Here is a 15496-nt window from a genome sequence, read left to right as displayed (position 1 = left end):
TTTGGTAGATTAATGAAAAATACTGAAATAATTTTGCTGCTTTTATTCAATCTTACTTTTGATTCTGTAGCTTTTTATATTGCCTTACGGTCTCACATGAATTTTATTCCTCTTTAAAAACTTTGGTAGGACATTTAATTTTTTTTCTTCCTAAAGATATTTTGAGACTGGTTGTAAATTTACAATGTAATAAAATTATCTATTTTTGTACGGAATCAATTCCATGATATGTGATCTTGTTGACTATCCCTAATATCCAGCATTTTGAATCACTAGTATAATGGTAATTTGTGTTCATAATGAAGCTCCCAAAATGTGTTCTGAATCATCAAAGAAAGACTAGATTAGGTTCAGAATACTTTTAGTTCCAAGTGACTCATATGTCTCATTAATCTACTAAATTAAGCCTCCAAGTCCTTTGGACTATTTCTACAGAAACTCATATTCAGTAGTATTACTAAATACTTTTTTCATATATTTTTATTGTAATTAATAGAAGGGTTACATGATATTTGCCAGATAGATGGTGCATTAATTCCCATACATCGATACCTTTTCACATGTCTTGGTCCTCATTTCCTTCCCCCCCACCCCTCATCTTGTTTTCCCCCGTTCCCTATCCAATTTCAAATAACCAAATACAAATATATCCGATATATCAGATAACAAAGTGAGATACTGTAACAATATGAGATAACCAAGGGACAGCAAAAGAGATGAGAGATAACATAGTACCTTAAGAACCACAATCATTCATTATATGGCTTATGTTTCTATATCCTAGAGATCCTTTCATTTAGCGTCCTAGTATATGGCCTTTTGTATCAAGGTTTTGCTCTATTGCAAATCTCTGCTAGGAGAGCCCAAGGTTTCTACTGATTATGACGAATGAAGGAAACCATTGAGCCTAAGTTCCTTTGAGTCTGGCTTACTTCACTTAATATCATTTTTTCTAAGTCTTTCCATTTCCTATCAAATGGGGCAATGTCATTCTTTCTGACAGCAGCATAGAATTGCATTGTGTACAAATACCACATCTTGTTGATCCACTCATCATGAGGGACATGTAGGTTGGTTCCATATCTTTGCTATGGTAAATAGTGCTGCAATGAACATTGTTGTGCTGGTGGATTGAAATAGGTCTTCTTAGCAAAAATACGGCAATGTATGCATGTTAAAATAAGTCTGTTTACATTTCTGCAAACATACTAAACCTGCAGTTTCAAGTAAAACAAAATAACAAATAAATAAAGAAATGCCAGCAATACTTGTCCATGCATGTAAGATTTGTCTAACAATGATTTGCTCAATGTATTTTCAACCCTGCATGCAACATATTTAGCTTAAAGCCTGGTACATTATTCTCTTAACTGTCATTATTTTGTTTTTACTTTTTTTTTTTTGGTGGGTCATGGGGTTTGCACTCGGCCTGGACGCTGTCCCTGAGCTCTTCAGCTCAAGGCTACCACCCTATCCCTGAGCCAATTCCCACTTCCCATTTTCTAGAGGTTAATTGGAGATAAGAGTCTCAGGTCCTTTTGTGCCCGGGCTTGCTTTGAACCTTGATCATCAGATCTCAGCTCCTGAGTAATTAGGATTACAAGTGTGAGACACTGTGCCTGGTTTGTTTTTACTTTTTAATTATTATTTTACTTATACTTTGTTTCCTGTCTCAAATATACCCACTACTTAACAAATGTAACAGTAACTGATGTACAGAAGGGTGTGTACATCACCCTAACAATAAAAATAAATAAATAAATAAATAAATAAATGTGGCTCCATATCTATAGAACATGTTAAAAATGTCTTCCAAATAAACATTAATTCGGAAACAAAAACACACTCATTTTTTTGCCAGCCCTAGGGCTTGGACTCAGGTCCAGGTATGGTCTTTGAGCTTTACACATGACTAGCTACATACCTCTTGAGCCACAGAATCACTTCTGGCTTTTTCTGTGCATGTAGTACCTAGGAATCTAAAGTAATGCTTTGTGTATACTAGGCAGGCAAGTGCCCTACCACTAGGTAACACTCCCTGCCCAATGCACTCAAATTCTAACGAATTTTCTCTTGTGATATTATACTTTCTCATTTACACTATCTTAACTTGATTCATCAATTTTGGTTTATAGCCATTTGAGTTTATCTCTCTTTTCCTGTTCTTTCTCCTTTTATTCTTTTTATAGTCTATTATCTGAACCATGAAGCAAATAAGCTTCCAATTGTGAAGACAGAATAATGAAGCACAATTTTGAAAGCTACTTAGCTTGATTCCTGAGGAATTAATGCCATCTAACATTAGAAATCTTCTAAAGTCTCTACTGTATGTATAAACTTTTTAATTAAATATTATTTCCCTTTCAAATATCAAAGCTGTTTCTTCTTGTCAGAGCACTCTCTCATCAGCATTGTCATGTATCCATCATATGCAATAACTCATCATTATACAATAACTTTTGTCCATGTCTCAGCCTGAACATTCCTTCATGAATTGTTAAGAATCACTATTTGGAATTTCCTTGACATTCTAGCTCTATTACAACCACAATTTATTTTCTTTAATGAAATTTCTATACCCTTACAAATTTGTTGAATGTCTATTTAATAATTTTATTTAAAAATGCATATAATAAAATAAATAAGCTAGGTGTCATTGGCACATAAATATTAGCATAGATACTAAGGAGGTTGAGAGCTGAGGATTGAGTTTGAAGCCAGGCTCTGCAGGAAAGTCTATGAGACTCTTATCTGAATTTAAAAAACAAAAAAATCTGGAAGAGGATCTATGGGCCAAGTGGTAGAGCACTTGCCATGAACAGGGACAATGACCAGGCCTTGTTCAAGCACATACATGCACATACACAGATGTAGAACTAGAATTTGTTAGCTTTAGTCCCACAGAGAAACACGGCATGTGTAGAACAACTATTGTTATACAGGAAAGTGCTATGTACTAAAATCTGTCTACCAAAATTTAGTATGTATAAGCTCTATACAAAAATGCCTCTCTTAGGGCTGGGGATGGTAGTTAGGCCCAGTGGTAAGAGTGCTTGTCTAGCATGCATGACGACCTTGGTTTGATTCCTCTGTAACACATATATAGAAAAAAGATGGAAATGGTGCTGAGGCTCCAGTAGTAGAGCTCTAGCCTTGAAAAAGTCCAAGGACAGTGTGCAGGCCCTGAGTTCAAGGACCAGGACTGGCAAAAATAATGTCAAAAAATGTTGCTCTCTAGATGGAACTTTGCAGGTAAAGAATAAAAGTCAATTGAGTGATACATCAGCAAACAAACAATACTTGAATTCTGAAAAGGAGAAGTACTTTAAAATGGAAAATATGAAATAAATGTGGTTGGGTTTTCAAATTCTTTAATTTGAAGAGTACATAGAAATTGTTGATAATATCAAGATGCAAATGTTTTAAAATGGTATTTGAAATATAGTCAACCATAATTAATATTTATTTTAATTAAATAATCATACTTAATAAAATTAACAAAAGAAACAAAAATTTTAAGAAAATGTAGAATTGAAGTAAAAAAAATACTGGGCAAAAAGTTATGAACAACTTGAAAAAAGCAAAGTTAAGTTAAATGAAATAAAACAAAGAAAATACACACTTAATATGAGAAGAAACATTTACCTGTAAAATGTAAGTTGAGCAGTTCTTTACTACACTACAAAACAAGTAGTTGGGAGAATCATTGAGAAAAATACAATATTCTTAAACATACTAAAAAATTTCTCCAAAACAAATATGCCATGTTGAAAAATGGTGATCTTTATGATTATTGTTAAATAAGGCCCAAATATCCTATATTCAAATTTATTAATACACATGTAACTATATTATTCTTCATGTGTAGTACAAGTAGACCCATATCTAACAAGTACCATATTAAAATGTTTGCATACTATTTTAAGAACCGCACACTGAACAAGATGGCTATTTTAAATTATATACAAGCCAGAAGCTGGTGGCTCACACCTGTAATCCTAGCTACTCAGGAGGCTGACATCTGGGGCTCCTGGTACAAAACCAGCCTGAGTAATAAAGTCCCGTGAGACTTTTTATCTCCAATTAAATACCAGAAATCCGATGGTTCTGTGGTTCAAGTAGTAGAGCGTTAGTCTTGAGCTGAAGAGGCTCAGGGGCAGTGCCCAGTCCCAACGTTCAAATCCCACAACCGAAAAAAAACAAAACAAAACCCTATATCCCAAATTTCAAGAATATGTACAAAGGGATCTTAATAAATTCCCAAAGCCAATACAAATTAAAACTTTGCTTTGACGTGAGACCATATAGAGACCTCAGGGAAGACAGTGGTATCACCACAGGTCAACTCCCTAAGTTGTCTCTGGTATAGGGGCCCGACACAGACTTCACCTCCAGGGATTCACACCCACAAACTATAAACAGACAGACTCCTAGTGAAAAAGAAATTACAACATGGGACTGCAAGTTCAACACTCGGTGGAGATTTCACTGTCATTGTGTGGACCTCGGCATAGCAACTGCAGCCACGACCTGGAGCACTGGGAAAGGCACAACTCTGTGAAGCCACACTGGGGAGTGTATGTGGAGGTCGGGGGAGGGGGAGGAGGAACAGGAAGAGGATTCTGACATGGTCACACCCAGACACATACATGTCTTGCATGGATGTCGTTGGCCAGGTACACACCAACTCCGGAAACCTCATCCAGGAGCCTTCCTCTGAAACAACATAGAGACCAGGGCCAATCTCCTGCCTGGAAGGAGGGGCTGTATTTGAAAAGGGCTAAGAAGCACACTCTTTCCCCCCATCTGCCACAATTCCCCAGGAAAGATCACTGGGACATAGTCCAACCCTATCCCAGAAACTGCAACTCCCAAGTCTCCTAAACTCTTCACCCAGTGGATAGTCAAACCCCTTGGTGAGGCTCACAGCCCAAGAAGCATCTGGGAAAACAATAGCAGGTACTACATCTGCCCACAAATATGAAACTATTACATCCTCCAACCTGGCCTGTCTGATGGGAAAAAGCTGCGTAGCTTCAGTTAGCAACCACGACTTTGTTTTTTGTTTGTTTGTAGATTCCGGGACTTGAAATCTGGGAAAGAGCCGCTGTCATGAGCTCTTCACCTCAAGGGCTCTACCACTTCAGAACACCAGTGCCACAGCACCACTTCCATTTCCGGTGGTTAACTAGAAACAAGAGTCTCAAGGATTTTAGTGCCGGGGCTGACTTTGAACTGCGATCCTCAGACCTCAGCCTCCTGAGTAGCTATGATTACAGGTGTGAGCCACCGGCACCCAGCAATAACTCAACTCTGAACTGAGGAACTTTCTCTAAAGTGGCCCTAGTTCAGGCTAATCCAACAGAAACTGCGGCATGGAAGATTCTTGATCTCTGTGACACACTGAGCAGAGAGCTTATTTATTTTATCTTTCTCCACTTCATATTTTTAAGAGAACACAGAATTCCAAGTTGAATGTTCTTGGTTTAATGATTTGATAATTTGAGCACAATGCCATGTGCTCTTTACATATATATGTATGTATATATAATACCCTGCTCTTTTCTCTATTGCCTTTCTCTGTTCTAAAGTAGTGGCTCAGTTAGATAGGAGACAGCAATTACCTTTGGCTTCTAGAGTAGTCATCATTAGGGCTCAAGGTGCTTAATCCTAGTTCTCTTTACTTCATTTCCTTCTTCATTACAGTATGCATGGCTGTTTCTTTTTTCACCTTCATCATCTTTTCTATGCCCCATGGCACTTATTCACTATCTTCTCCTCCTTCCTGTCTCCTCTAGCTCCCCTATAAACTTGTACCCCTCTCACTCACATATATCCCTGAAAACTACCCCTCCCCATCCCCTTGCATCCTCAAAGCTTTCACCTGATAGTCAGATTTTAACAGGACAATTCCACAGCATAACTGAACATCTCCACTCAATCATCTCTATAATCCCTGAATCCAGATAAGATAAATCTGAACAAAGGGACAGAACACTGTCTGCCTAGTCTACCTCTACGAAGAAAACAAGAAACAGACTATTTAGAAGATCACAGATTCCCATTAGATAAAACCAAAAGTGTCTTCAAATGTGCAGAACACCTCACAGAAATAGTAGAAATATGCAAATCCAAGGAGATACAATGACCAGAAAATACCCAGACATCAGAGCAGGACACACAGAAGGGGACCTAGAAGATACTTCACAATAAGTACTGAAAACATTGCTGATAAATTTAAATAAGAATAAGCTTGAAATTACATACAAGACCATTTGTGATCTTGATGAGAATAAACAAATCCTAGCTACTCAGGAGGCTGAGATCTGAGGATCATGGAAAGGAAATACAAATAAACACATCTCTGTGATATAAAAAAGATTCTTTAAATCCTAAAAGAAACTGGGCACTGTAAACTCACACCAATAAGACAATCATAGCTATTAGGTAGGCTGAGATTTGAGGATCGTGGTTTACAGCCAGTGGGGCATGAAAATCTGTGAGACTCTTATCTTCAATTAACCACTAGGAAATCTAGAAATAGTGCGGTGGCTCAAAGTGGTACAGCAGTAGCCTTGAACTGAAGAGGTCAAGCCCCATGACTGATAAAAAAAAGTACCAAACAAAGTGTTGGTCCTTTGGAAACAATTAACAAAATTCATAAGCTCTTACCATGGGATATGAATACATGAATACTTATATACAACTCAAACATGCATACACTGAGAACAAAAATGATATGCACAGGAGAGGTTGACAAATGTGCAACAGCTATGTGTATGGGATCATGTAAAATATTATTGTATGTAATGAACTCGAAGAAATGGAAAGAATTGATATTATTTAGTTGCTGTGGTTGCTGTTTCTGTTATATTTTCTTTTTGTCTTGTTTATTAATTGTATTTGAGAGGAGAAAGGGGGTGCAGGAAACATGGCACAAAAGTTGAACAAATACAACAGAAATACTCACTAGATATTATTTGGAAAAGGAATTGTTCATCTTGTGGGTTTGAACCTGAGGAAAAATCTAGCAGCTAGAAATGAAAGGGGAGACATGGTTCAAAAAGTACTGTACTTATTATCTGATTCACATAACTGTTACCCTTCTGTAAAGTACCTCTACAATAGCAATAAAAATAAAAAATATAGAATATATTCCCCTCAAACAAGATAACTTAAAAACATTCATATGCTAAAGATTTTCACATTATTTCCCCAAGTTTTACTCTCTATCCCTCATGAATTGCTTGGGAAACTAGATTTATAAATGTCTCCTTGTGCTTGGCATCTTATAATATACATTAAGATAATTACATATCTCAAACATATTATGTCTGAAAATTATTGTTTCCCTAAAATTCTTAGAATTTTCCTCACATCAGATAAAGGCAATCTAATTTTTCTTGTTGAAATTTGAATTATTTTGTATTTTAACTTGCTGAGCTGAGATTTGAACCTAGGGAATCAAGAAAATTGGGCAAGCAATTTATCATATCAAACATGTCCAACCTTCCTTTTTGTTTATCTTATTATTTTTAGAGTCACTTGATTTGATTGAGAGCAGCCTCAAATATGATCTTCCTACTTATGATATTGATCATCAGTAAAAATAATGATCTTCCTTATAAATAGAAGTATCCCAAGCAAATGCATTACATTGGGGTTATTGATTAAGATGAGATATCAGTAGCATTTTTCCAGATTTTTCCTTAAACCATGTATAGAATTTCCACCTCTAGAGTAGCTGGATTTGCAGGTCGGGCCATACTACCCAGTGGCACTTTGAGACTTTGACTTCTTTCCCCATATTTTGTACTTTGTCTGTGCATTCTTATTGGTACCATTATCTGGGAAACACACTGGAATATGTCCATTTTCTTCAGCAGAATTTTTGGAAAGTGTTCCATGGAGCCTCAGAAGACACTAATGGAAAACCAGAAGTAGAAAACAGAAGAGACCAATTGCATTAGAGCTGTACTGTTGCCCTCAGGCAATTGCACTCAGGGCTTAAGAACAGAAAATACCTTTCAGAGATTGCCTCCCCATATAGAGACTGCAATTAGTCAATGGATAGACATTTTCTTGGAAAGAGAAATAACTCCAGATTGAGCAGGTCTTATCATCCAAGGTCATTGCCTAGAGAGGGTCCTCATATGGGCCTTCAATAGCCAGCCATCCTGTAGAATGGACCAAATCAGAGCAGTGCTCTCAATACCCAGTGAACTTCAGATTCCAGAATCTTCCTTCTGTCTTTTCCCTGTAATAGCGAGTCTTAAACATTTTCAACTATTCATTACATCATTTTACTTTTACATTGAGGTTCATCGGTGCTTTCTATTGGAAATCTGATGACTTTGAACTATGATAAAAGGGGGAAAATCTAAGACTTCACTTTTGTTAAGCAGCATTTCTCCCATAAAAGACAAAATCTGATGCAATGTAAAGGAATTAGGCTCTGAAAGTAATTCAGAAACAATTAGTTCAAGGTTTTGAGAGGTGACTAACTGTGATGTGTGTATATGAAGAGCTCCCCTGGGAAGCTGACATCTTAATCAAAAGCAGAGGCAGAACTTCAAATACTAAGTGCTACATTGTGTGTTTCAAAAGTAAAAGTGACTTGTTGCTTGAATCTGATTGTTTCCTTGTCAATGTGAGCCTCATTGGATGCAGTTGCTAGTGCCTCAATTAAGATATTTACAGTTCAGTGTGACTTCCCTAGGAACCATATATAATCACTGTGGTTCATATTACTTATTCACTATGTTGAGAGCTGAGTCACCTATAGAAAACTGAGGAATTGTAAAGCAACTTTTTTTTTTTTAAATCTAGGCCTTCAATTGCTTTCTGTCTTGGAATCTATTATAAATTCCAGGCTTACAGAAATACCGTAGGAAATTTGTTTTCATTCATGTATGTCAGTGGGAATTTTTCTGTGGATTAAAAGATCCTTCAAAACTTAGGATGACTACCTTTCTGATCTTCCTTCCTCAGTGATATCTGTTATGAGCACAGAGACAATTTGCCATTCTTAGGTCATATAGAGATTTGGATTTGTCAACTGGCTAATACCCTTTACTCCTTCAAATCTTTAAATTAAATCTCACTTTCTCAAAAGTATCACTTTATGTCCTTATTGATTACATTTTGCACTTCTTATCTCTCCTAAATTCTCTTTGTAGGTCTTCAATATTTTCTTAAATCGCATTAAATTATTGTATTTATTTGTATGTGGCTTTCTCTCGATTAGAGAGCAAGTTTTACTAAAGGAACCTCATATTTTAGTCTTCACTTCTAATCTTTTCCATAATTGTTGATGGAATAGTATTGACTCAGAAGAGACTTTGAAAGTATGAAAGTACATGGGCCTGTTTCATATGTATATGTGAGTGGAGAGCTATAATAGTTTGTAGAGAAATAGTGCTATGTTTAAAATGAGAAAACCAGGACTCAATTTTCTAAGTCACTTTCTCCTGGCCACTGAAGAAGGGAAAACTTAATATCTTGGCATCTATAACTCTAAAGACATCAGTATCCAACTTTATTGTCTATCCTAAATCGTTTCCTAACAGTAGATTCTAAGATTAGGATTTACATGGAAGTTATTATAAAAAATATATCCACACAAACTGTTCAGATGTGGAATAGCTCAACGTGGAAGAGTGAAAAGCAAAACAAGGGTGTATTTAATGCTAGGTCCAGCTTTAGCCTAAATATTTGGTGAAATATGAGCTATAAATTAGTGTCTGTAAAGGTACAATAACTGAATTTGATGATAAATTGAATGTAAACTTCTTAAACTGGAGACATAGATCCTACGATAATGTACCAGGCATGAGTAAGAAAGCCCAGCAAAAGTGAAGGACACTAAATTCAAATTTCAATTCAAGTCTAAAGTAAACCTCTGACTATTCTGCCGATGCTATCCAAGATTAGGATGAGTAAAATCTGGGTCAGTGTTGTTCAGCCACAGTGTAGGCAACTCTATAGCAGCTGAAGCTATTGGAAACAAATATTAGTGGACTCTCCTGGATTAGTACTTGAAAGTTAAATATAAGATTGAGAACACCTAGTTAGAGCACTGACAGTAGTCATTATATTCTCCCCAAAGGAGCTGGCTTGCTGAGTCAGCAAATCACAATGCTTTAAAAGGTATAAAGGTGAAGAGGGCAGTTCCAGGTTGAGACCTGAGTAATATAAATCTTTTTGGGGCCCATTGCTGAGATGGCTAAAAAATGCCATGTAGAAAGAAAACTGAGATGGTACCCTATTTTCCTGAAGTCAGGAGAAACCAAAGCAATATTTATTGCAGCATATTTTCCTCCTCCCCACACAAAATATTCCTGCAATCTCAATGTCTCATAAATCATGAATTTCAATTACCATCCTTGTTAAATTATCTGTAAGAACTTCATCTTTAACAGAGAACTGGCATTTGGAAAACTTGGAATGATCTTTATAAATTAAAATATATGTTGTTAGGAAAATTAGCTAATCTAATGAATCATAAAAAGCTGGAAAGCAGAGATATTGCAAGCAAGCCAAAGAAACTTTTATTTATTTACTTAGGAGTCTAGCAGTGTCCAATTTGTTCAGTGAATTGTGCCTAATGGGAGATGCAGTAAAGTCTCAAATTACTAAGTCCAAGCTTCATTTCTTTCTGCTTCAACTACCTGCTGAATAGAAGGAATGGAAAAGAAAACTGCAGTGAGGATGAGCAAGGAAAATGTGGAAAAATAATTAAAGACTATATATAATTAAGGAACAAAAATGAGAAAAATTGGTACTTATTGTCTATTCTTTTTGCCATTTTTTCTTTTTCATATGCTTTTTATTGTAATGAATATTACAATACATTATATTATATTCACCAGATAGAAGGTGCATTACTTCACAAACAATGACACCCTTTCTCATGTTTTGGTCCCCATTTCCCTCCCCGAACCCCACCCCTCATCTTGTTTTCCCCACTTCCCTATCCTATTTCAAATAATCAAATAAACATATATACAATATATCAGAAAACAAGGTAAAATGCTAAAACACTATGAAATAACCAAGGGACAGCAAAAGAGATGAGTGATAACATAGTATGATAAGGATAACGATCATTCATTATATGGATTTTGTTTCTATATACTGGAGGTCCTTACATTTAGTGTCATACTATATGGCCTTATATATCTAGGTTTTGCTCTACTGTAAATCTCTGCTAGGAGAGCCCAAGGTTTCTACTGCTTATGACAAATGAGGGAAACCATTGAGCATATGTTCCTTTGAGTCTGGCTTACTTCACTTAATATGATTTTTTTCTAAGTCTTTCAATTTTCCTACAAATGTGCGGATGCTATTCTTTCTTACAAAAGCATAGAATTACACTGTGTATAAATACCATATCTTGTTGATCCACTCATCAACTGAGGGACATCTGGCTTGGTTCCATATCTTTGCTATGGTAAATAGTGCTACAATGAACATCATTGTGCTAGTCGACCATTTCTTCATGTGTCCACAGGCCATTCTTATTTCTTCTTCAGAGAAGACTCTCTTTATGTCTTTGGCACATCTCTTAATGGGATGATTGGGTTTTTTTGGAGTGATTCAAATTTTTGAGCTGTTGTTATATTTTAGATATGAGGTCTTTGTCTGGTATATGGTTAGTGAAGATCTTCTCCCACTCTGTGGGCTTTCTATTTAACTTGCTAGCTATGTCCTTTGCCATAAAGGAGCTCTGCAGTTTAATGCAGTCCCATTAGTCCAAACTTTGTTTAATTTGTTGTGTTTTTGAGTCTTTATTAAGAAATTTTTGACTTATGCCAAGAAGAACTATTGTATCTCCTATTCCTTCTTGTAAAGTGTTCAGTGTATCCGCTTTTACTCGAGGTCTTTGATCCATTTGGAGTTAATATTGGTGCAGGGTGACAAAAGAAGGATCCAACTTTAGTTGTCTGCAGGTGCTTACTCAGTTCTGCCAGCACCACTTGTTGAAGAGGCTGTCTTTCTTCCATTCTATATTTTCTGGCTCCCTTATCAAAGATTAATTTTCCATAGGTCTGTTGGTTAATATCTGGGTCTTCAGTTCTATTCCATTGGTCTTCAGGCCTGTTCTTTTGCCAGTACCAAGCTGTTTTGGTTATGATAGCTCTGTAATAGAGTCTAAAGTTTGGTATTGAAATTCCTCCTGCACTGTATTTTTCTTTTGAGGGTTGTTTTTGCTATATGTGTGGTCTTTTTTTTTTATTCTGTATGAAATTTTGGATTGCCTCTTCTATTTTTTAAAGAATGTCATTGGGATATTGATGGGTATTGTTTTGAATTAGTAGATATCTCTTGGCAAGATTGCCATTTTCATGCTGTTAATTTTTCCAAAGCAGGAGCATGGGAGATTTTTCCATTTCCTCAGTTCTGCTTTCATTTCCTTTTTCAGGATTTTAAAGTTTTCATCAAAAAAGGTCCTTTACATTCTTAGTTAAGTTAATTCCTAGGTACTTTATTTTCTTTGAGGCTATTGCAAAAGGAGTTGCTTTCCTGATTGTTGCCTCATTCCTCTCACTGTTGGCATAGAGGAAGGCAGTTGATTTTTGAGGGTTAATTTTATACCCTGCTACCTTGCCAAAGTTTCAAATCAGCTCAAGCAACTTGGGAGTGGAGTCTATAGGGTTCTTTAAATACAGAATTATGTCATATGCCAAGAGGGAAAGTTTCACTTCCTCTTTCCCTATTTCGATCCCCTTTATGCTTGCTTCATGTCTTATTGCTCTGGCTAGGAATTCTAATACTGTATTAAAGAGGAGTGGTGACAGTGGTCATTCTTGTCTTATTTCTTTTTGCTATTTAAAACAAAATCAGAATAGAGATATGTATTGAATATATTCTTATCTTTGTCCTTTTGCCGATAACTTCTGATAAATTGATCTGCTTGCTTGTTAAACATGAAAAGATAATCTGTACTAGAAAGCTCGATAAGGATGTTGAACATTGTTTCTAAATAATCACATTTCCTTTGTAACTTTGCATATTACAATAGAATAATAAAATATAAACCTCTAATATTATAAATAGAAATCCAGATTTATTATTTTTATTTAATTTTCTTGTCAAGGTGAGGTACAGGAAGTTACAGTTGTATATATAAGGTAGTGAATATATCTCTTGTTCAACACTGGTAACCTTCCATCCTTTTCTATCACTTTATCTCACCCCAGGAGGCCCTCTGTAAGTTGTAAAGTTCATTTCTTACATATTGTCTCGTGAGTATTGCTGTTGCATTGGTCACCCTTGGCCCTTTGTCTCATCATTTTGTTGTTTCTCTTCCCTTTCCTAATTCAAATAAATGTATACACAATACACCAGGTCCCCAAATCAATTAATGCATTATGTGAAATTATTTCTTTTTATTTATTTATTTATTTATTTATTTTTATTTTTTATTGTAATTAGTAAAAGGGTTACATGATATTTGCCAGATAGAAGGTGCGTTAATTCACATACATTGATACCCTTTCACATGTCTTGGTACCCATTTCCCTCCCCCCCCACACCCCCCACCCGTCTTGGTTTTCCCCCCTTCCCTATCAAATTTCAAATATCCAGATACAAATAAATTCAATATATTAGATAACAAAGTGAGATACTATACCAATATGAGATAACAAGGGACAGCAAAGGAGATGAGAGACAACATAGTACATTAAGGACAACAATCATTCATTATATGGCTTCTGTTTCACTATCCTGGAGGTCCTTTTGATTAGCTTCACATTATATGTCCTTATGTATCAAGATTTTGCTCTATTGCAAATCTCTGCTAGTAGAGCCCAAGGTTTCTACTGATTATGACGAATGAGGGAAACCATTGAGCCTAAGTTCCTTTGAGTCTGGCTTACTTCACTTAATATGATTTTTTCTAAGTCTTTCCATTTCCTAACAAATGGGGCGATGTCATTCTTTCTGACAGCAGCATAGAATTCCATTGTGTACAAATACCACAACTTGTTGTGAAATTATTTCTTTTTTTCTTTCATTTCCCCCCTAGGTTTTATCCCCTGTTGTCACCTTTTTTTAAAATTTTGGTACCCGATTTATTGTTAAGATAGTATAGCAATAAAATATTCACCAGACCCTATATTGAAAATGTACTCTACAACTTGGGAGGGGGAGGGAGGGAAAGTGGGAGAAAAACAAGGGAAGGCATAACCTTAGTCAAGAAATGATTACTTACTACCTTATGAATTTTATAGTAACCCCTCTCTACATCACTCTGATATTGTAGTAAAACTAAAATAGTAAAGTAAAAAGTACAGTAGTAAAGTCAGAATAAGCAATCATAAGCAAGTTGTCTAAAACACATTAAAAATAGGAAGGAATAAAAGTATATAGGCCAAAAATATCCTTCCCAGCATCTTGCACAGTATCAGTAATAGAAATAGTAATATTCCAATACCCCTGAACTTGCACTTCCTTGGTTAGAATATTTTTATGAATAAGGCAGGGTTTTTAGAAATCAATTACTTATAAATTGAAAAGATAATGTCCCCAAAATAAACACTAGCTTCATTTCAACCCTTCATAGTGATGGCAACTCTAGGAAACTACAATGACAGAGATTAATTTAGTATAGGATCAAATAAAGATAAGAGCTACAGCAAAGCATTATGGAAGCTTTGTCCAAGCAACTCTTAGATCTGAATGGTTTCAGCAGACAATGGTTCTCTGCTTTTTTTTTTTGAATGTTCACTATTCATCACATAAAAATGAATGTTTCTATGATATTTGAACAAAGAGCAAGGTAAAATGATACTTGTGAAGACTACTTCGTTGGCAAAATAAGAAATATAAACAGCTCCGAATGACTTGCACATTGTGACTTATTGTTAGTTCTTCTTCTTTCGGCTAATCTCCATTTTCTTTGTTAGGTGTTGAAACACTCTCAGAAAAATGAGAAAATAAGGATTTAAAATGTTTTGTTAACTAATGACAAAATGTTGCTTCATTTATCTAAATCTAAAGAAACTAGTTATTGAGAAAGCTGGCATTCAGAATTTCATTTAGATTACACATTTAGATATCCAGTAAGCATTAGGCTTTATTATTGTAATGTATTATATATTTTCATATTTGTTAGTTTTTGTTGAGCCTGGAGCTTGAACTCAAGGCTTGGGCACTGTTCCTGAGCTCTTTTCCTCAAGGCTGGGCCTCTACCACTTTAAGCCACAGTTTCACTTCCTATCTTGTTATTTTATAAATGTTAAGGTCAATGTAATAAATACTCCTCTATCATTATTATGTGTGTGAAGTATGACTTTTTAAGTATCTAATCAAGGAGGTACAAAGACATTTGAATCATTTGTAGGTTTACATCCTTTTTTCGTAAAAGAATACACTGTATATCTGAGATAAAATGTGATATTTGGGCCCCTGGCCTAGCTCATATATTCTGATTTTCTACAGGTGCATTCATTCTTTTGCAAATAGCATGGTCATGTTTTAATTTGCTGCT

Source organism: Megascapheus bottae, chromosome 11 (genome assembly GCF_031878675.1).
Source record: "Megascapheus bottae isolate mThoBot1 chromosome 11, mThoBot2.hap1, whole genome shotgun sequence".
Classification (NCBI taxonomy): Eukaryota; Metazoa; Chordata; class Mammalia; order Rodentia; family Geomyidae; genus Megascapheus; species Megascapheus bottae.
Note: the sequence above shows the minus strand (reverse complement) of the source record.